The 20,727-nt window shown below is 40.4% G+C and overlaps 1 protein-coding gene and 1 long non-coding RNA gene across 9 annotated transcripts in view; one reads left to right on the top strand and one right to left on the bottom strand.

Annotated features, from left to right (window-relative positions):
• NCKAP5 (NCK associated protein 5) overlaps window positions 1-20,727 on the bottom strand; it is a 959,339-nt gene that overhangs the window by 130,761 nt on the left and 807,851 nt on the right. The gene's annotated exons all lie outside the window — the stretch shown is intronic.
• Window positions 4,995-12,549, top strand: LOC109270015 (uncharacterized). Of its 2 annotated transcripts, XR_008424759.1 has the most exons (4): window positions 4,995-5,326; window positions 6,744-7,394; window positions 9,093-9,184; window positions 12,390-12,549. It is a non-coding gene; the product is annotated as an uncharacterized LOC109270015 (long non-coding RNA). The 2 variants fall into 2 exon arrangements; XR_002081379.2 differs by having other exon boundaries at window positions 4,999-7,394.

Genomic DNA, 20,727 nt, shown 5'->3' with positions numbered 1-20,727 from the left:
AACATCAAGTGGAGCAGGGTGATAGAGCAGGTTCTGTGTCCATCAATGTACTTCCTAACGTGTGAAAAGGAACGTGTGGGTTTTTTCATGCCAAGATCTCAGAAGTTATTAACTCAGTGTAAGATGTAAAGAGGAAAGGGCTTTCTTCCTTTAGTCTGATTCAGTGAGAGAATTATTCTAGGCTTATAATCACTCATACAATTTATTCTCCCCTCTAACTATGAAAATCCAAATATTGTAAAAAAGAGAAGTTATGGGAGTGGATATGGTGTACATATGATTAATGGGTTCTACCAACATGAGTAATTTAGGCTCAGCAGCAGAGGTAGAAGTGAATTAGTGTTTTTAACGTGATTTGCCTCAATACCCTTGATTTACTTGACCTTGGTAGATACTATTGTGTGGATATCCAGAATTCTACCTCAGGCCTGTTGTATATTCTCTCCAGAGTTGCTTTTTTCTCTCTGTGAAAAAAGTCTCTCAGTTAAAGGGGATGGCTTCAAAGCATAAGAGACTGTTAAAAACTGAGAACAAACTGAGGGTTGATGGGGGGTGGGAGGGAGGGGAGGGTGGGTGATGGGTATTGAGGAGGGCACCTTTTGGGATGAGCACTGGGTGTTGTATGGAAACCAATTTGACAATAAGTTTCATATATTAAAAAAAATAAATAAATAAAGGGGATGGCTTCTGTGCCCACAATTCCTGAATTCCTGTTTTATTTATCAAGTGAAAAGGTCTGTTAATTGCCACACGAACTACTGCTAAACCTTCTTTAGTGACATTTCCCTGAATTCTGTTCACAATATGCTCCACCCATTTGAAGGTATCTTCTACTCTCAAAAGTGCATGGCAGGATATTTAGAAGAAAGATGCAAGAATTTTTTCAAAATCTGCCCCCTCACCATTGGCATCTTTAACTGTTCAGCATCCGGCCCACGAGATGGGATATCAGGGCGTCCTCCTCCCCTCTTCCTGCCTGCTCCTTTGCTGCGCACTGCTGCTCCCACTCTCTTGGCTGGCTGCTCGTTTGAACTTGGACTTTTTTAAGGGATCACCCTCACTTGCAAATCTAGTGGCCTGGATCCCGGGCTGATTTCTCGAGTGGAAGAACTCATTGCTTTTTCAGCTCCAGCTTTGTTTGCTGATCACCCTGACTCCACTTTGAAGAGCTCATCTCAACTCACAGCCTCCAGAAAGCTTCCTCGAGCCCCACTCCTGCTCCCTCAACTCAGCCCCAGGTTGGCCCTGGGGCTCCTGTTTCATCTCCTTTAATCCCACCACATGGGAAGCAAGTCTGGAGTGCACTATTATGAAAGCCTCTGAGCGTCTTTTGATACTCCTAACTTCAGACGATTTCCTGCAATTTCACCACCTTTCTGGATAGCCTCTGTTACAGGGGCAGAAAACACAAGTGGTGGATTTGGTATGTTTAAGAGACGTGTTCTAAATATGGCTCTGAGCTAGACATAACCAGGTGAATAAGCTTTGTTCCTCCTGTTGGATAACAAGGCAATTTTCATAGGTATGTGTAGGCTCCGGAAGGAAGTTCAAAGAACTATCAATAGTGTGGAGACTGATTAAGATAATTTCTCCTTGGAAGCTTTACTCACCAGATTATTATCCAAAAAAAACCAAAACCAAAACCAAAAACAAACAAAAAAAAAAAACAAAAACCAAACCAAAACAACCAAAAAACAAAGTTTTACTTTATGCACATACGTAGACTTAATATTTTTGCCATATTCAGGAAATGTGATTTTTCATCAGCCCTTCCAGATACCATCAGGAGAGCAGACCCCTGGTTCACATGTTACAAGTTTCATTCCATTTCATTAAGAATTTATTATAAAACAGAATATGACATAACTGTATATTACATAACTGAGTATAAATGATCATTTCTTAGATTCACAAAAATTTGAGCCTAGGACAAAATCTTTTTGGATAAGAGCTGATGTTTAATTAATTATGCCATTATTTCTATTTTTGGATACAAAGATAAAACATAATATCTGCATTCAGCCACCTTGCTGATGCGACAGAGTATGGTTTTCAAATGTTCTCCTGGAAGCTTTTTAAAAAACACTTTCACCAAGATTTGATCTCACTTCAGAGTCTGAAATTTTATCTCTCTCTCTTTTTTTTTAACCATATACAACAGTTCTTCCTGCAATTATATTTTTCCCAACAACTTCTAGACTTGCCCTGAATATAAATCTTTAGATGCCCTGGGTACATTCTGTTTCACTCTGGATGCCTCTGTAAATGACATGGTCCTACATCCTCTTTTCTACTTCTCTGGGATCGAAGGTTATAAAATACTTTTGAAACAATTATTCCAGAACTATATTCAAAACCTTCTTTAAGGGTCTCTGCTACCATGACAACCTGATTAACTGGTGGCTGCCTAAGGGAGCATTTGGGTTTGGTGACTAGGAAGTTCATTTGGGCACTTCTGCAGCTTAAACTGATGACTGGAGTATCTCAAATCTGTCCTGTCCTCTGAAACTCCATTAACAGTGCCCCGAGGACCCACAGGGTGAGAACCAGCAGGAAGATGAATGGAGATGAAAAGAGCAGACCTTGCCCTTGGGAACCTCCACTCTAATTAGTTCAACAAGAAGCATTTATGAAGCATCTACTGTGTACAGAGTCTCGACTATGAACTATGAACAGACTCAAGGAAGCTCATTAGTGGAGCCCACTCAATATCAATGAAGAGCCCACAGAGATGAGACAAAAAAAAAAAACACATAAGAATTCTTAAGGCAGAATATGCAAAAGAGATCATGGTAGAGTAAGGGTGATACGAGGCAGAAGTGGGGAGGGATGGGGGTCAGCCTGGTAACACAGTTACATATGAGTAAGATAACGTTCTGTGTAATAAATGTTCACACAACAGGGGCTTAGTTCTCACTCTCAAGCTTCCAAACCTCTTGGTCTCTTTATAGAAAACAACAACAAAAAAGATTCAGAAATATTTAATATGTAACAGCGAAGTGGCAGAATGTTGGGAGTGTAGGGTTAGGGGTTCCACAGCAGGCCACCTGTGGGCAGGTGAGGAGCCAGTTCCGAAGAGTGATTCACACTTGCTTGCCTGTGAATAATCTCAAGACTCTCTGAAGCTTTCCTTTTGTGTTCTTCCCTGACTCTGATCTGAGACAGGAAATGATTCAGCACAGCCTGAGCCTATTCTGGGATCTAAGAGATACAGAAGTGCGGTGAAACTTCCATTTTTATCACTAATTACTTTAACAGGTACTTTAATAAGTGCTTGCCAATTGCCCCTGCTGTTTTGTAAAATTATCTACACTGCATTTTACATTTTTAATCAAGCTTTATTTTTGAGAAGTTTCCTGGATTGATGAAGCTTTTGCTTTTTACATGTAGGGGGACAAATTTTCCCTCTGATTCCATAGAACTAAAGAAATTAGGCAGGGGTCGGGGGTAGGGGGGGACCTGGCCTGCTATTTTTACCAGGCCTATTGGAAATTATGGTGGTGGCCACTGGAGTCGAACACACCATTTCTTAGGAAGAAATGAATCACTTCCTGCCCTGTGGGGTACAAAGGCTCTGTATGAAGTCTCTGCCCTGAATCTCTATCTCATGGATCCTCACGCTAAATGTGGAAGAAGTTACTATCTTAACTTTTAGGGATGAATAAATTCAGGTAACCAAATCTAAGGAAGGGATCCAAAGTCAAAAGTTTATATTCCAGTAAGAAGTAGAGCCAGGATTCTTTCTCAGATATGTGTCCTTCTAAGTCCAGACTTCCACATTCCGTTTGCTTCTCACGTGAAGAGAGGGAATTGGTCTCTTTTGCAAGGTGAGTTGTTTATTTCTGCCTAAGTGTTTAGCCCATAATTTGGGTCACTCCCATCAGTAGCTGTAGACATTTTCTGAGCTGTGTTTAGCATCAGGTATGTCTTTCACGTATATTATTCTTTGAAACGCTCATCATCACCCATAGTAAGGACATCATCATTCCCATTTTATAGGTAAGAAATTGAGGTACAGAAGCTAAAAATCTTGTCTAATGTCACATAAACAGTATCCCAGGTAGTATGAGTGCAGGGTTCATTCTCTTAATTTCTATAATTGGAACTGGTTTATGATGGTTTGTTATATAAAATTTACAAAAATAACAATACAAATTAATTAGACAACAAGACAAACCATGTAAGATTAAAAAAAGAAGTACCTCGAAGTATAATGTAATACCTTCCCTTACTACACTCAAACATCATTAATTCATTTATCAAAAAACATACTTTCATTATTGTTATTTCATTATTATTATGATCGGTAATTTTATTGGTACTGGTGATGTTTTTATTTCCTCTTTAGAGCTCCACATTCTTTCTGGAAAACACAATTTTGTATATAAATTTGGATCTAACTTAAAATAAAACTAACGAGAAAAACAGCAAACATTTATAGACTACATGCCAGGTGCTATGCTTAGTGCCCCTATTATTTTTTTCTAATTTAATCCTTATACTCACCTCATGAGGTAGAAACTATTATAACTTTGATTTTTCAAATGAGAAAATTTAAAGAACAAGAGCAGGTGAGGTACTGTTCAGTCAGGGATTTGAACCTGGACTCATATGTCACGCCTGCCTGTGATAGGGTCCCCTCTCTAAGGAAAAACACAACAAAATAAAAACCTCAAGGCAACCTGGCTATACGCATACCTGACAACATCCCTCACGACCTTCTAACATGAGACCACTTAATCAGACCACATGTTTGTGTGTTACCATATATGGGAGGCAAAGAAGTAAAAAAGGTATTAAAAAACTACGCCACATGGCATTCAGGGCTAAGTTTCTAGGGTATCAACCCAACTGAGCCGTACTGGCACAAATAAAGTTACTTCCTGAAAAGAAAAGCCTCCATGTCATGACTCTGTGCGAGAATCCTGCCACATGACCTTTTTAGGACACCACATTCTCTGCCACTGTGATGTCTTACCTAGGACACAATGATGAACAAACACAGTCCCCACCCACAAAGGCACAGGTAGGAAGACAAGCCATCGGGCACCCTCACTGTCATGTGCCATGTAAATCTCAGCAGGAGGCTCCATGGAGGCTTTCCTGAGAAAAATAGCTAAATAGAGAATGTAGGAACAAGAAATGATGACTCAGGTGAAGGAGCCAAGAAAGGAGGGGGAGAAAAAAAGGCCTTCTGGGCAGAACGTATGCAAAGGTCCAGAGATGAAAGAGTGTGACATCTTTCTGCAAACAGTTGAGCAAGACCATGGAGGCAAAAAGATGAGAGAGACATCTCAGCAGTAAGGAACCTGTGGCAAGTCATACAGTGAGTAGTAAGGGCTCAGACTTGAACTCATCACTGTCTCCAAGGCACATGCTTTCCCCTTTATCCCTTTGCCAGGCCCACATTTTTTCCTAATGCTGAACTTAGCTGTGGCCTCCGTTACTCTTATCTACGTAAACAAGCAAGGCGAGGTCTATAAGAAGGGACTGGAAGGGTCCCTGGAAGGAAATGCAGACACGGTGGAGACACACAGAGCTTCTGTGCCTTTGAGGGGTGCTTCTTGGTTGCAGGGAAGGCAGGGGGTTCAACCTATGATGCTTATTTCACCACTGCGTGCTAAAACTGTGCAGATTGCTGCTAGCACTCCAGAGGTCTCTAATCGCTAATCAAGAAGATACAGGGTGATTTCCTTGGTGAACCAAAGGGGTTCATTTTCCAGGCTGTTGGCAAGAAATCATACCTGGGCCCTACTCTCTTCTTGCAAGTACAACAAGGAGACATCAAAATAAAGAATTAGTGCCTAGCACTAGAAGATTAAACTCCAAGGAAGGGGAAAGGTCTTGTTGGTGTTTTGGAAACAAACAAAACAAAAAACCAAATAACAAAACAAAACAAAAAAACAAAACCGAAAAAAAAATGGAGAATTATATATAAGATGTGTGCCTCCTTACATTATTAAAAGAAAGCTGAGAACAAGTGAAATTCAGAGTTTGGGAGATAACTGCTGGGGCCTTCACAAACTATAGGATTCACCCTCATGGCACTTCCTGGCATGGAGGCTAGCGTTAAGGACTAGATCAGACGCCCATGAAAATGACTTTTGTGCTATGCACTCATCTGCATTTTATAGGCCAGTGTCCTTGTTCTAATAGGACAAGTTCCTGGAGTCCCATTCATTTAATATTTGTGAAGATGTATTCCGTAAGCTCAATTTCTGGCTGAATGTTCAACGAGGGCCCATAGTCTCACTGCCCCTGATAGTTAATACTAAGTTGTACATTATCAGGGTTTCAGACTTATTACTTCAGTTTGCTTTATAGGCTTTGTTGCCACAGATCCACATCAGTTTCCCTGTGGCTTTATCCCCACAGCAGTTTTTTAAATCCACTGTTACTTTACCCCATGGTAAGAAATACCTCATGGTGTTACAAACAAGCGGTTGAAAATTGTTATTTATGTGGCTCCCTAATAGCAATTTGAAATATAGGGCATAAAATTACTAACTTACAATACTGTTCAATATTAACAGTGGGAAAGGTAATATGTTAAACAGACATTAAAGGATTAGCTGTAAAATACATTTCACTAAGCTAAATCATTTCTTGGCAAATGGCAGTTTTCAGCTATTACGTAGGATTTATCAAGTCAAGTGGATTTATTTTTATTTTTCTATTAGTTTGCTAAATATATTCTATATTTAAATTTCAATCTTGTGGATTTTTTTCCCCGGCATATTAAGAGAGGCTGTTGAAAACAGAATGTGAAGTAGAAGTGATGCCAGACTTTTAAGTCAAAATCGCTCCTTGGTTTCTCCAGCAAATCCTCCAGCAAATCGACTAAAGACTCAAACGTAACATCCAAGAGAAAAGTAAATGGATATGATTTTACAAACATTTGTATGACAGATAAGGGAGTTACGACTGCATCAGAGAATACAGTAAAAAGGCATGTTCTCCACAAGACATGAAACAGTGCTTCTACTCTTTTTCTTTCTTTCTTTCTTTCTTTCTTTTTTTTTTTTTTTTTTTTTTGCTTCAGACAACACTTTGTTCTAATCAAGCATGTTCAGTAAACGTTTATGTATTTGTGAATCAGGCACGGAGGAAGAAGGTGGAAAGAGAAATTCCTAATCTCCCAGGGTGGAAATTGTGAAGTATTAAATGGATATCCAATGCATAAATACAAATAACATAATCTCTCTATTTTCTTCTGAGACAGTCACCAGTTACAATAATCCTAAAATTATCCCATCTTCTCAAATCCCTCAAGATTTATTAATTTTCATAAACTGCTTTGATGGAAACTTTCTTAAAAGATGCAAAGTAACCTTTCTCGAGCTCTCCTTTTACTTCAGATCATGGACAGCATTTTCAACCTCAGAATACCAAAAGTGAGTTCTTACTTTTCAAAGGAATTGGTTATGGATCTATAAATAACTATTACAAAGAAATGAGCATTATGGAGCAAAGAAACTGCTCTTATACTCATTTGAGAAATGATTGCAGGATACAGATTCCCAAGAAGTAATTATTATTATAAAATTAAGGGTCTGCTTTGAACACTTGCTAATCATCAGCTGGTTTTAGAGACAAAATTTTTTTCCCCAAGACTGTGAGTCGCAGACTATAAAGATTTCTCCCCAAATGTCCCTGTTAATAATTCTAAATGGCTTCAAAACATTTATTACATATAAATCTTTACTTTTTTTGTTCAGCTGTTTTATGTGGGATGGTAAATTTCTTTTCATAAATACTTTTATATTGATCAAAAACTAATGGAATAAGACGCCCTCCAACTTGAGTACATAAAAATACAGTCAGCGTGTAAAATGTGAGTCACTTATTCAGAAAGCCGACGGTTGGTTCCTGGAAGATGTCACCTAGCCCAGCAAGTCACTGAGCTAGGCTAGGATGGAGTCCGGGCCCACGCACTGCGGCCATGTTCATCGCATCACCTGGACACCTCCATCAACTGGAATCCAATGAACCCCAACCCTTGATTAGCTGACTTACTTATTATTACCTTTTTAGCTGACATATTTAAGACAAAGATGATCAACAACTAGAAAACTAGCTTTTAAACATTCAGGATAAATCCTGGGTCTGAGTTTACACATTAGCTCCCTTCCCCATTTGCCACATCCATAACCAGGGAGGCAAGGCTGGCACGTGGCCAAGGTATGATCAGGCTTGGGTTCAGATCCTGGTTTTGTGTAATTTAAGGCAAGTTACTGTACCCTTTGAGCCTTAGTTTCCTTTATGGATAATAGTAACAACATCAACTCAAGGGGCCTCATTGAAGATTTGATGTTCAAGAGAAGGAACTCTGGAGTTATAAGGTTGTGGTAAGAATTCAATTCACCAAGGGGTTTGGACACATGAAATGCTCAACAAATGTTAGCTATTTTCATAACCAGTGACATAACTTGTGCAATGCAGGGGACCATTTGTAAAAAAAAAAAAAAAAAAAGATACTAAGAATTTCACAGTGGTGACAGAACAGTATTACATCAAGCACAGGGCCCTTCTAGCCCTTGTGTGACTGTACAGATTTGCACCCAAGAAGTCCACCCTGGCTCTTATCTTCTCTGATTATTTATTATTAGACTCGGAAAGATACTCCCAGACCAGAAAAAGATCTGGTTATGTTCCCTTTGCTAAGCTTGCTGAGGTAAGAGTAGACTTGAATCTTAACATAATTTTCAAAGACAGAATAGCATGATTCCCACCCCCTCTTGCATCTACCCTCAATTAGTGTCAGTGCCAAAAGTATGCCTGATAGTATAAACCAAAAAGAAGTCCTGAGACAGCTTCCTAATATCATTTCCAGTGAAAAGCCACCATTTCGGTAGCATGTAGGTGATAATTTGCAACACGAGACCTTAAACTCCAGAAAATGCCAATAGCAGGGTATCCAGTTGAGACAGAAAAAAAAAAAATACACAGAGCAAGGGAGAGTGGGGTCAATATTTCTTGGAAAATCAGTTTTGTCAATTCTGAGGTAGCTGCTTTATAATCAGAATGTTAGGTAGGAGTGGCTTGTTCTAAGTCCCTCCTGTTTCCACTTATTTCCTTTCCTGTTCCTACAGGAAGATTGCCCATATCCTGGAAAATGCTCCTGCCTGGACAGGAAACATGGGAGAAATCCCTTGCTGAGACATCAAGATGGCTCCAGGTGAAAGTAAGCTGAGCTGTGTCTTATATTCACATTTTCATTTCTGTGCCCACCCACCTGACTTTCCTGTCCCACTCTTTATTTTGTAATGTTTATTTTTGAAAGAGAGAGAAAGAGAGGGCACATGCATGAGTGGGGGAGGGGCAGAGAGACAAGGAGACATAGAATCTGAAAGCAGGCTCAGGGCTCTGAGCTGTCAGCACAGAGCCCGAAGCGGGGCTCGAACTTGTGAACTGGAAAATTATGACCCGAGCCGAAGTTGGACGCTGAACTGACTGAGCCACCCAAGAGCCCCATTTCTTGTCCTACTCATTAGCAACCCCTTTGTCATAACACTCCCTGATGTTCCCAATCCTGAAATTCACTTATACTTGTCCTGTTGCTACTCATGGTCTCTAACATGACAGAATCAAGGAGCAGTTCTTAGTAAAAACCCTAGGCAGACAAACAATGAAGTTATATAAAATGGCAAATAATGACTTCAGAATTCTACCCATATAACCTTTCCAGATAAATCTCTGAGAAGAGACAGTTTCCTTTGCCACTGCACTATCTAGACATGGCCTCCCAAAGGATACATATAAGTCAGAGCACCAAGTTTCTCCTATTCCCCTCCCTAAACTGTAGTGTGTAGCTATAATTGCTAAGTACAAAAACAGCTATTATTATATTATACCATGTGGTACCACTATCACATATCTCTCAATATGAAAATCCTTTAGCAATGTCCAATTAATCTTAGCCTGGGCCAAGACAGACTCTGTCATGTGCCAGCAAAGAACCATGTAGCCTGCTGCTGGTCAGTGGAGTAATTGTGAACCTCTTAAATTCTTTTTTCACATTTACTTCTTGAATCTGTCACCAGACCCTAGAACCCTCTGAAAGAACTAGGCAGTTTTCAGTACGATCTCATTATTGACATTTATGTTGATTGATGTTGGCTCTTACAGAATTGGAATCTGCAGATCAATTTCCTTATTAGATTCTTTCTCACTGCTGCCATAATCATTTTATCACATAGGCTGCTGCTATCAAATGCTGCTTTGTCACTATGTAATGGGACAAGCCAAACCAGTTCCTCTAGTCTGTTACAAGAAACAGAAAATTCTCCTGGTTTTAAATCTGACTTTCGTCAAATTTTAAGAAATTCCTGGATAATTATACTTGAACATCCTCTTTGTAAAAACTATGCCCCATGGAGGAACCAGTGATAATCTTAAGGTAAATGCACACAATACTACTTAGAACCATTTGTCCTTTCCTCTCTGAGACTGTCCAATGTCAAATTATGAAACAGGTGCCATGCACATGGTGACTTTTGCCAGCTAGGTAGAGCAGGTGATCATGTCAGGGTCTCTGGTAGGCTTCCCAAACCTGGCCAGGTAGTTTTGTGTAAAGGGGGAGAAACAAACCCTCCAAAGTGCTTCTAGCCCCACAAGTGGTCATCACTTGTAAGAGAGCTAAGAAAACAAAAACAAAAACAGGGTGGCTCTCATCAGAGGATGCATCCCTACTCTAGAGAGAACAACTCAAGGGTATTAAGTAAACATTGCATGGAAAGAATAAATAATCATCCTTGTATCTACACAGGCCTGCAATTCCTAGGAAATATACAGACTCTCGGGGTTCCTTAATGTGAGAGCTCAGAGATCCATGAGTAGAATTCAGAGCCTTTGTGAACTTGGAGGAAAAAACAATGCATCTTCAGTTTCACCAAACTTGAACTAAAATTTAACATTTCCTTCAGTTATGAATGTAGGCATGAAACTACAGTGGTATTAATTGGTGACTCTGTCACTACAAGAGATCACAGACATCTTCATGTCACGTTGCAGTTGTAGTAATATCTCTAAATATTATATATTGGAATCATTACATAAGAACTAAGTTAGAACTTCCATTTGAGCTTGTTATCTCATGCTTTAGGAATGAAGCTCATCTTACATATTTTTCAACACCTTAGTAATGGCACCTCAGTATAATCGGTTTCCTTTTATAATCCCATGTCTTCGTGCATGTAATAGCATTGTTCTGAGAAGGGGACCAAAGGCTTCTCTGGTCTAAAAAAAAAAAATGGGCCATGGCTAAAACATGGTTATCAGCCTCAATTACGTCACTACTCCCGAACCCTCCATCTCACGTCGTGTGTGATGGTGTGATGTGGAGACCTTCTGTTGTGGCTCTGACTTCCCACATGTGTGAGGAAGAATGGGTGGATTTCAGCCATCCTGGGTCCTGATGATTACCTCCAGCACCTGGTAATGCTGGCTCTGGTTGGGCAAGGAACGTACATTAATTTGAATCTCCACTAAAATAAATGAGCTTTCTTTTCATTGCCAAGCTGAGCTCTACAGCTATGATTGTTATGTATCGTTGCAATCTAGGCCTTAATGGCATTTTAGCCCTGTGGTGGGTTCACAGAGAAACTATTTTCAAACTTCAAAAGGCCATTAAAACATGTGCAGATGTCTGGAAAATTAATACTATTATCTAACTCTCACCCTTTGCCTGTAGGAGGCAAGGAAGAGACAAGGCTCAATAAAGATATTAGAGATCAATACATGGTCATAAAGCAAAGTGCTGTCCTTCCGGGGAGTGCGGGTGGTGACAAGTAAGGAAGCCGACAGTGCTTTTGAAGAGATTTTCTCATTAGATTTTTTTGTCAAAGTCATTCACGTAATCTATTAAAAATTTAAAGAGAGAATAGGGATGGCATGGAAGGTAGAAGAAGGGAGAAAGAGATAAAGATAATTTTCTGCTACCCTACTTCAATTTTGATGTTCAAGGTCCTGAGATCTCAAGAGTGGAGGCGTTCATTCATTCACATGACAGAACCCAGATTTGTCAAGGTTAATGTTGAACAAGTTACAGTTTCTGTTCTCAAGTGTTTTGAATTTGAGAGACTTCAGCACATTCTGTAAATTCTCAGGATACGGAGATATTCTCATAGTTTCAAGGCTTTTATAAAGTTTTTAGAACCATGGTCTCTTTTCTTCCTTTTTATCATTTTATTTCTAACAGATTTTATTCTGTAAGTGTCCCAGCTACCCCAATAAAACATGAAAACAAGACTTAATTTTTTATCACAGAATGGAAGCTTTACACTTTTATTAAAGGATTTCTTTTAGAGAGTTCTTCAATATAGAAAGAGGAAAGAGAAAGAAAAATGTTTTAGAAGACATTTTCAGCAGTTTTTTGTCTGTTTTCTCAGATGGATGGAGCTGACCATGGGAAATATACTGGAAATTCTTAAAGCATTATATGGAATCATCTCTACAGATAGCCCTTCATCAAAAAACCTGAAAACATTAACAGACTGTGGGTAGCGCATCTGTTTAAATTCAAGAATAAAGAAGACTGTGTCAGCCTCAGCCAAGATTGCACCTACCTGTAAGAAACAGAAAAACTGACTCTAAGGGGCTTAGACATAAACAAATCTTAGGCATCTGTATTCTTACAAAGCAAGAAGTTCGGAGCTAGGTGGTCAATGAGATTATGGGGGTTATTTGTTAGTACATCTTAACCTAGCTTATACTGACAAAGCAAGCTCACATGAAATGACACCCAAAAGACCTGTGGCAAAGGGTCTAAAACAGGAGAATGTATTAGCAATCTCTCAACCATATTTTAATTTCACTGGGGTAATTGTGGGTAACACATCCTTCCAAATGGAAAGTTTTCCTTTTCAATTTCAAAATAAGGACTCTCGGGATTGTATTCAGCTGTCAACAACAACAACAACAACAACAACAACAACAACAACACAAAAAGCCTGACTTACAATGTCATAAGCTTATAGTAGCGTTTATATTTCTCACACAGCAAGATGTCTGGAGGTAGGCAGTCCAGAGCTGGTGGTGAGTTCATTGATATCATCAAGAAGTCAAACTCTTCTCATTCCTGTCTTGTTCTGCCATCTTTTGTGTGAAGGCTCATGCTAAGATAGCTGCTATATTTCCTGGCATTTCCTCCACCTTCCAGATAGGAAGAAGGGGTAAGCATAAATGAACACTATAGCTATGTTTCACCCCTTTTATCAGGAAAACAAAAGCTTGCCATAAATCCCCACAGCAGATTTCCACAAAGGTCTCATAGGCCAGAAGCAGGTCAACCTGGACTCTCTTAGTACAAAGGGAAGCTGAGAAACAGCATATTTGTCTTTCTAGTATCTGGGGTAGAAGAAATAAGGAAGAAAGGTGTCCGCTGAGTGTGGTGGTCATGAATGCCACTTACTAAATATGTCCAATTCTCTTTCCTTCTCGGGACATGTCTACTTGTGTTTCTTAACGCCTCTATGGTTGAGTGGGGCCATATACTTAGTCTGACGAAAGCATTTTTAATAGTGATGTGAAACCATCCATAGCTCTCTTCTTCTCAGCCTGGTGATTGGCAATGTTTGAGATGGTGGCTACTCCATCAGTAATGTCTCCTGAGTGTCTAAGATGTGTGGCTGGCTCCCGTGCTGACCTACAAAAGTAATCTAGCATAAGAACAAATCTTTGTGTCTGAAGCCACATATATTTTGCAGTTGTTTGTTACTACAGCTTACCATAGCCCATCCTGACTGATTCAATGAGTCAATTTAAAATGTCAACCAGAAGGAACAAGTTTGAGAGGCAAGTAGTCTCAGGTAGGCCAATGTCTTAGAGATCTCTGAAGCAATACTGATTTCAGTGGGATGATATCCTGAGGCCAACTTTCTCTACTTCAAGCACAGTTAAGTGGTCTTTAATTCATACTGTTATAGCTGTCCTTGTACTGCCCATGGGACATAGACAAATTATCCCTCTCTCCTGTGTCTCTACACAGGTGAGTAGCTAATGAAACATAGCGTGTTCAAGGTAAGCCACCAAATTTAATATGAACTTCCAGGATGACCACCCACAAAAATTTAATGTATGATAATGACGGATGGCATAGTTTATGACAAGCCTAGTTAATGATACAATTCACATGTCTGCATTGCTGAGACTGCCCTTAAGAGGAAGCCAAAAAAAAAACTAGGGGTGCGGGGAGGTGACTAAGAGTTAAAGCATTAATGGCCTCTTCAGTTACATTAAGAATCTGATTTTATCTCTGAATATACTATTTCACAGCCTCAGCAAAGTCAATAGAAATTCATTCAGTAGTGACAGGGCTTTTCCACAAGGACTCCAAAGCCACCAGTATCAAGCCACTGTAACAGAGGCAAGTCATTTGGGAGAAGAAAGGGGGCATTAGGAGACTTTAGTACAAAGGAGGTGGATTGCTTGACTAGCTGTTTCAAGTTTCACTGTTGCTCATGTTTCATTTTAACTACTACCCCTGGTCTTACCATGGGATGAGAGAAGTAAGCCACATGGATTTGTGCCAGCAAAATGCTTAGTTTCACAAAAGATAGCAACACCGAATCTTCCACGACATGCTTCTGTGCTAAAAGTCACTTAACATAACTTCAGGCTCATCTGGATGGAAATGCGTGGAGAGTAGGGGGAGCAACAAGGAGAGTACTCAATGGCTACAAGTGTCAATGCTGATTCGGTCCCTTCTAGACAGTCACGTTCCAGTTCCCACTTGCAAAGGTCAAAGGTTAGTTTGAAAACAGCAATGGAAGAACAGAAGGTCATTGTCACGTAATGTTACACTTCCATGGGAGCTTTCAAGTGCTCCTTTAAAAGAAGGTATGTGAGGGGCGCCTGGGTGACTCAGTAGGTTAAACCTCTGACTTTGGCTCAGGTCATGATCTTGTGATTCATAGGTTTGAGCCCCACATCAGACTCTGAGCTGTCATGGGTTCGAGCCCCGAGTCAGGCTCTGTGCTGACAGCTCAGAGCCTGGAGCCTGCTTCAGATTCTGTGTCTCACCCTGTCTCTGCCCCTCCCCTGCTCACATTCTCTCTTGGTCTCTCAAAAATAAATAAACCTTAAAAGAAGGTGTGTGATAAACTCTTCCTTTTCTAAACTCCAAGTACACCTTCCCTGCATGTGTACCTGCCTCATTTTGTGTGTGTGTGTGTGTGTGTGTGTGTGATCTTCAAGTGTGAATTTTTAAAGCAAACATAAATATTGTAACTTTAGGGGCATTAATAATAACGGTTATAGCTATAGTTCCTTCTAAATATTTCAATGGATTCCCACTCTTCCATAAAAAAACATAAACCCTTTAAATCTTTGAATCATTTAATTTTATGTATTCTTTTGGTATTTCATTTGGGAGTTATGGGGTGTGAAATATGCACCATGATGAGAAAACAATTAACCAGCACACCTGTTGTTTATGCATATCGTATTGAAGAAGGGCCAGCTGGAGCTATTATTTTAATCCACAGTATGGTGTCAACCAGGGGGCTATCAGAGGTGACCTGATGACACTGAATTATACTTTCATTTGTATTACATGCCTTGCACTTGGCCCTGATGCTGGAATGATACTTCTCAAATTAAAATTGTGTCTTTAACTCATAATTAGTGAGATTTTCAGATTTAGTAGAAAAATTAAAGTTCAGATTTACTACAGAAGTAGTAAGTGATAGAATTGGTTTTTTTTTAATTTTTTTTAGCCTTTATTTATTATTGAGACAGAGAGAAACAGAGCATGAACGGGGGAGGGTCAGAGAGAGAGGGAGACACAGAATCCGAAACACGCTCCAGGCTCTGAGCTGTCAGCCCAGATCCCGATGCGGGGCTCAAACTCACGGACTGCGAGATCATGACCTGAGCCGAAGTCGGACCCGTAACCGACTGAGCCACCCAGGTGCCCCGTAAGTGATAGAATTGTATTAATAACAGAGAAATTGCCATTTATTATATTACTATAAAACAGGGAATTCACAGGTAAAAAGGTAGGGAAAAACTGGCCATTCTAGATTTGTTCCTAATACAAGAGGAGAAGTATTCTGTTTGCTACCTTTCATTAACAGACTGTTGATAATAGATGGAAGCAATGCATATTTAAAAAAATCTTAACCTCTGCTTTAAAATTTGATTTGGGGCACATGAAACCAATAATTATATCTCTGGCATGCTAAATGTAGATATGTGGGGGTGGAGGGTTATTTTGTTTAAGACAATGGTTTTCAATCTATCAAACCTAGTGCCCCTTGTAAACAAATATTTTTTAATTCCCCATTTGCTGCATGCCAGTGATTTTCACAGTTATTATAACTTACTATACAGTAAAGAATTAACATTGAAGGCCTGATTGCTATTTCTTAAAAGGCTTGCTTATAACATAGGCCCTGGGCTGGAATCTGAATTACAGAAGGTTCCTACTGTGCTTACTGATCACGGTAGCTTACTGTGCCTAAATTGTTTATACAAATAATGTGGCTCATGCAGAATACCTGCTTTCCTTCTGGGAGTCTAGAATTTGGGTGTGTGCTAGGCAGAGGGTGCCTACCTGACCTGCCCTATTAAAAACCCTGGGAACTGATGCTGTATGAGCTTTTCTGGTCAACAGTATTTCATATGTGCTGTCACAATCCACTGGGGGAAGCAGATGCATCCTGTGTGACTCAAACAGGAGAGTTCCCTTGAAAGCTTGCGCAGGTCTCCCCAGACTTCACTCTATGCCCCTCTGCCGACGGCTGAGTTTGCTTTGTATCCTGTCACTACAATAAACCTTAGCTGTGAGCACAACTAAATACTGAGTCCTGTGAGCCCTCTTAGCAGATCGTTAAACTTAGGGGTGGTATTGGGGACCCCTGAAACACACACACATACCAACTTCAAAAAAATACATATAATATATAAACTTATAGGAAAGGAAATACATGTGTAATTTGTAATAGAACAATACGCTTGTCAATATGCAAATGCTCAGGCATTACTCTCCTACAGGGTGTAATGAAGTGGTCAGATGCCTGCACCGTGGAATGACCACAGCTGTGACACCATAAACACAGACTCTTACAGGTTTCTTGTGTCGGAGACTCAAATATAATGAAGACGGCTACAAACAATGGCGTGCTTTCCTCAAATGGGGAGCAATTCTTGGTGAAACTATAAACAAAACAAAGCTCAATTCTTCCCTTAAAAAATTCTGACCAAATTCAGCTTACATTAAAACCATCCCCAAAATACTTTGAGTTTCTGCGTAAAACAGTGTGAGATGCTCTGCTCAGATAATCATGAGCCCACAGTAAGATCAGGCGGGATGGATGAGGCAGCAAGGTGCACGGGGCTAGGTGTGGCATCTTTGCCTCCAGTCTCTGAAACGCTTCCTAAATACACTCCAACCAACGATATGCGCCAAACACCTCCTTCACAAGGTGCACCGCTGCTCTGTTCAGAACTACTGGTCTTGGAGAACACATAATGACTCTGTGGGGCCCAGAAGTGGGGCTTATGGGGAATCTGATATCAGGCGGATGGAGATGCTAAGACTTAATAATAACATCAAGGAATAAAATAGAGAGTGGGTTTCCCTAGTAGCTGAGAGCAGACTTCAGTTCAAATTAGTCTAACAAACCCTTTGTAGGCACGTACAATGCGGTGGGAAAGGACAAGGCAAAAGCAGAGGCCAGGAGAGAGAAAGTGCTTATATTTAGGGGCAAAGAGTCACTCCAATTATCCCCAGAGGTGATGATACAGAAGGGGCTGCTTTTCATACTTGAGCGGAAGACCACAAAGAGAGGGTGGCAAATATGAAGGGTGTCTGTCATTCAGCTGGGGACAGAGTGTGGGGGTATAGTCATAAAAATAGTTACAAATGCAACAACTAAAACTGTCACCAGCTAGACCCCAGACCTGACTTTTAATGTCCACCTGCTTGTACTCATTAACCTTTATCTTACATTCTTCCCTAAGTTCTTCTTTCTGGTTTGCCTCTTAACTCAGGCAAATGAGACCCTAAACCACCCCTCGGGTGATGGTGACCATCCTGACAAGGCATCCCACTGGCCGAGGCCACCAAGACTGCTTGAGCTAACCCAGTGACCCAGGCCTGCGCAGATGGATTGTGGAGTGAGTCCTGGGATGACTGGCAGTTAGTTTTACCTCTTTTAATACTACAATCTCCACCCAAGGAGGCACCTCAGCCTCATTTGCATAACATACAACGTATGTATAGGCATGTTTCCTTAAGGCACACGTGTGACCTTACGGCCGCCTCTAATCCAGTGACAAGACTTCCTGATGTAAATATTCATCCTAATCCATGCACCCTCTCTGGGGAGTCAAAGCTTTGGAAGTGATTCCTCACATGATTTCCTTTCTTTGTGCAAAAACACACTTGGAGTTTCTGACTCACCAAGGAGCAAAGTCACACTGGTTGGGTTACAAAATGAATGCACAGCTACTGTGTGTCAGGCCAGGTCCTTATGTGTTATTTCAATCCTCACAACTTCCCTGGGAGGTGGCTATGTTTATTAGTTCCATTTTACAGATGGAGAAAATAGAGGTGGGGAAAGATAAAACAACTTGCTCGAAGGAAAAACCTGGACGATCTGGCTCCAGAGTGCGTGCCCTTAAGTTCTATGCCATGAAGAATGCACGGGAAGCTGTTATAATCACAAAATTTCACAGGATTTTCTGAGTCTGTTGATTCATGATCTTAAATAAAGTCTGTTTACTGATTCTTGTTTTTGAATAAAGGCCTCTAAAAATAGATGGTTTAAATGTATTTCAGTTGAGTTTCTGAGATGTGATGCAGCTGCCACATAGCTTTTACAAAGCCCAAGGCTGACCCTGTACCTGTTTTTAGTTCACAGCGGGGCCACTACTATATAATTAAGACATTGGTTAAGACATTGCTTTGAAGTCAGACTCAAGTTCACATCCAAGCTGAAGCATCTACCAGCTGTGTGATCTTATCTGTTATCTGCAAGAAAGGAATATGTTTCCTCGTAGTATTTTATGGTAATGAACGGATACCCTCCAGGGAAAGCACCTGATGGCGCACTGAGGCATGCTCAGTGAACAGTCGTTCTTATCATGACTCCCCTCACGGTGCACAGTCATGTACTTGGTTCAGTCCCAGAAGGGAATTGCCTCTCAGGCCACCCCTCTGGCAGCCTGGTGAGTGTGCTGGCTCAGCACAGAACAAGATGGAGAAGTAGGTGTTTCCTGTTGGCATTCTCCTGTCCAAAGTTCCCTGGGAGTCTTAATGCCCAACACACACAGCGCCCTTCTACAGCCCTGCTCTGAGGCCTGTGCAGGCCCAGTCTGGGCTGTGCTCCATATGACAGGTCAGTCTTCATGATGGCATAGTGCCATCTCAGCTGTCAGCTAAGAGACTTCGTGTCTTATGAAGAAACTGGGGATGGAAGGCTGAAGTGACCATAAAAAAGCACTTACAAATATTTATTTGTATTTACTAAAATGATAGCAAGTCATCTCGCCAAACGATGAAAGTATTAGCTATGCTTTACTTATGTCAGAGTAATAATGGGTACAATGCAATTAGTTTCCAGTTAACATACACAGTATAGCCTTTGTAGGGAAATAAAGTTTGGATTCTAGGCTTGCTAACTGAATGCCTTTGGGCAAGTTTGAAGTTCATTTCATTATCTACAAGGTGAGGGCAAGAATGCCTACCTTATAAAGTATGGGGCAAAAATAAACGAGAGAATTTATAAAAAGTATCATACTTACCCCACAGGAAATTCTCAGTAAGTGGGAGCTGTTACTATTATCTACAACAGGGACTTGCGAACTTATGGGTTAAATCCCTGTTTTTGTAAATATATTTTTAAAGGAACACAGCCACGTTCATTCATTTATACATTATCTATGGATGCTTTGGTCTACAATGGCAGAGTAGTTCAGACAGATACCTTACAGCCTTCAAAAACTCAGATTGTTACTATCTGAGCCTTTACAGAAAAAAAAAATGTTTTCTGATTCCGGATCTAGAGTAGGAGTTTTTCAAGCCGTAGCATGCATCAGAATCACCTGTAGGGCTGGATGAAACCCACACTGCTAGGAGTTCCCAGCTTTCTGGTTTAGATCTGTGGTGACCTGAGAATTTGCATTTCTGACTTGCTGCCAGATGATGCTAATGTTGCTGGGACAGGAACCTCACAGGGAGAACAAACCATCTACAGAAACTTTACCCACCTCTCCTTTCTTCAATTTCAATAGTATACATACATATCATAGGGTTGCTCTGTTGCTGTTGATACAGACATAAGAGGTATTTATATTCTCTATTCTGGCGTTCCAGCCAGATTTTCAGATTGCATGACTAGTGAGGACGACTTTTCATCCCTTGGTCCCTACTACAGTCCAAAGACATGACAGATAAGACTCAAGGTTTCTGCTCCTCTTCCGCTGGCTAGAGTCTGTTCCTTTCTTCTAACTGAAGCAGAAGCAGAAGCAGAAGCAGAAGCAAGGTTTGAGTTTACTTCCTTTCAGCTTCCTTTAACCCTCCACCAAGGTTTTACTGAAGTATCCATTCTCATGTTACCCTTTTGAGCTCCTTTCCAAGTTTCAAAAATTATATTCGGTGACATGCACAGAAATAAAAAAATACCAGAAAGTTCTTGTAAGTGGGACTCCAGTTTTTATTGTTGTCATTGCTGTTCAATGTTCTGTTTGGTTGCTTTTTGAAGGAAGTGGGGAGATGATTGG

The sequence above is a fragment of the Panthera pardus genome, unplaced genomic scaffold (genome assembly GCF_024362965.1).
Source record: "Panthera pardus isolate Hobbes unplaced genomic scaffold, ASM2436296v1 HiC_scaffold_10, whole genome shotgun sequence".
Lineage (NCBI taxonomy): Eukaryota > Metazoa > Chordata > Mammalia > Carnivora > Felidae > Panthera > Panthera pardus.
The sequence above is the reverse complement of the archived record's forward strand: the minus strand, read 5'-3'. Positions and strand labels throughout refer to the sequence as shown.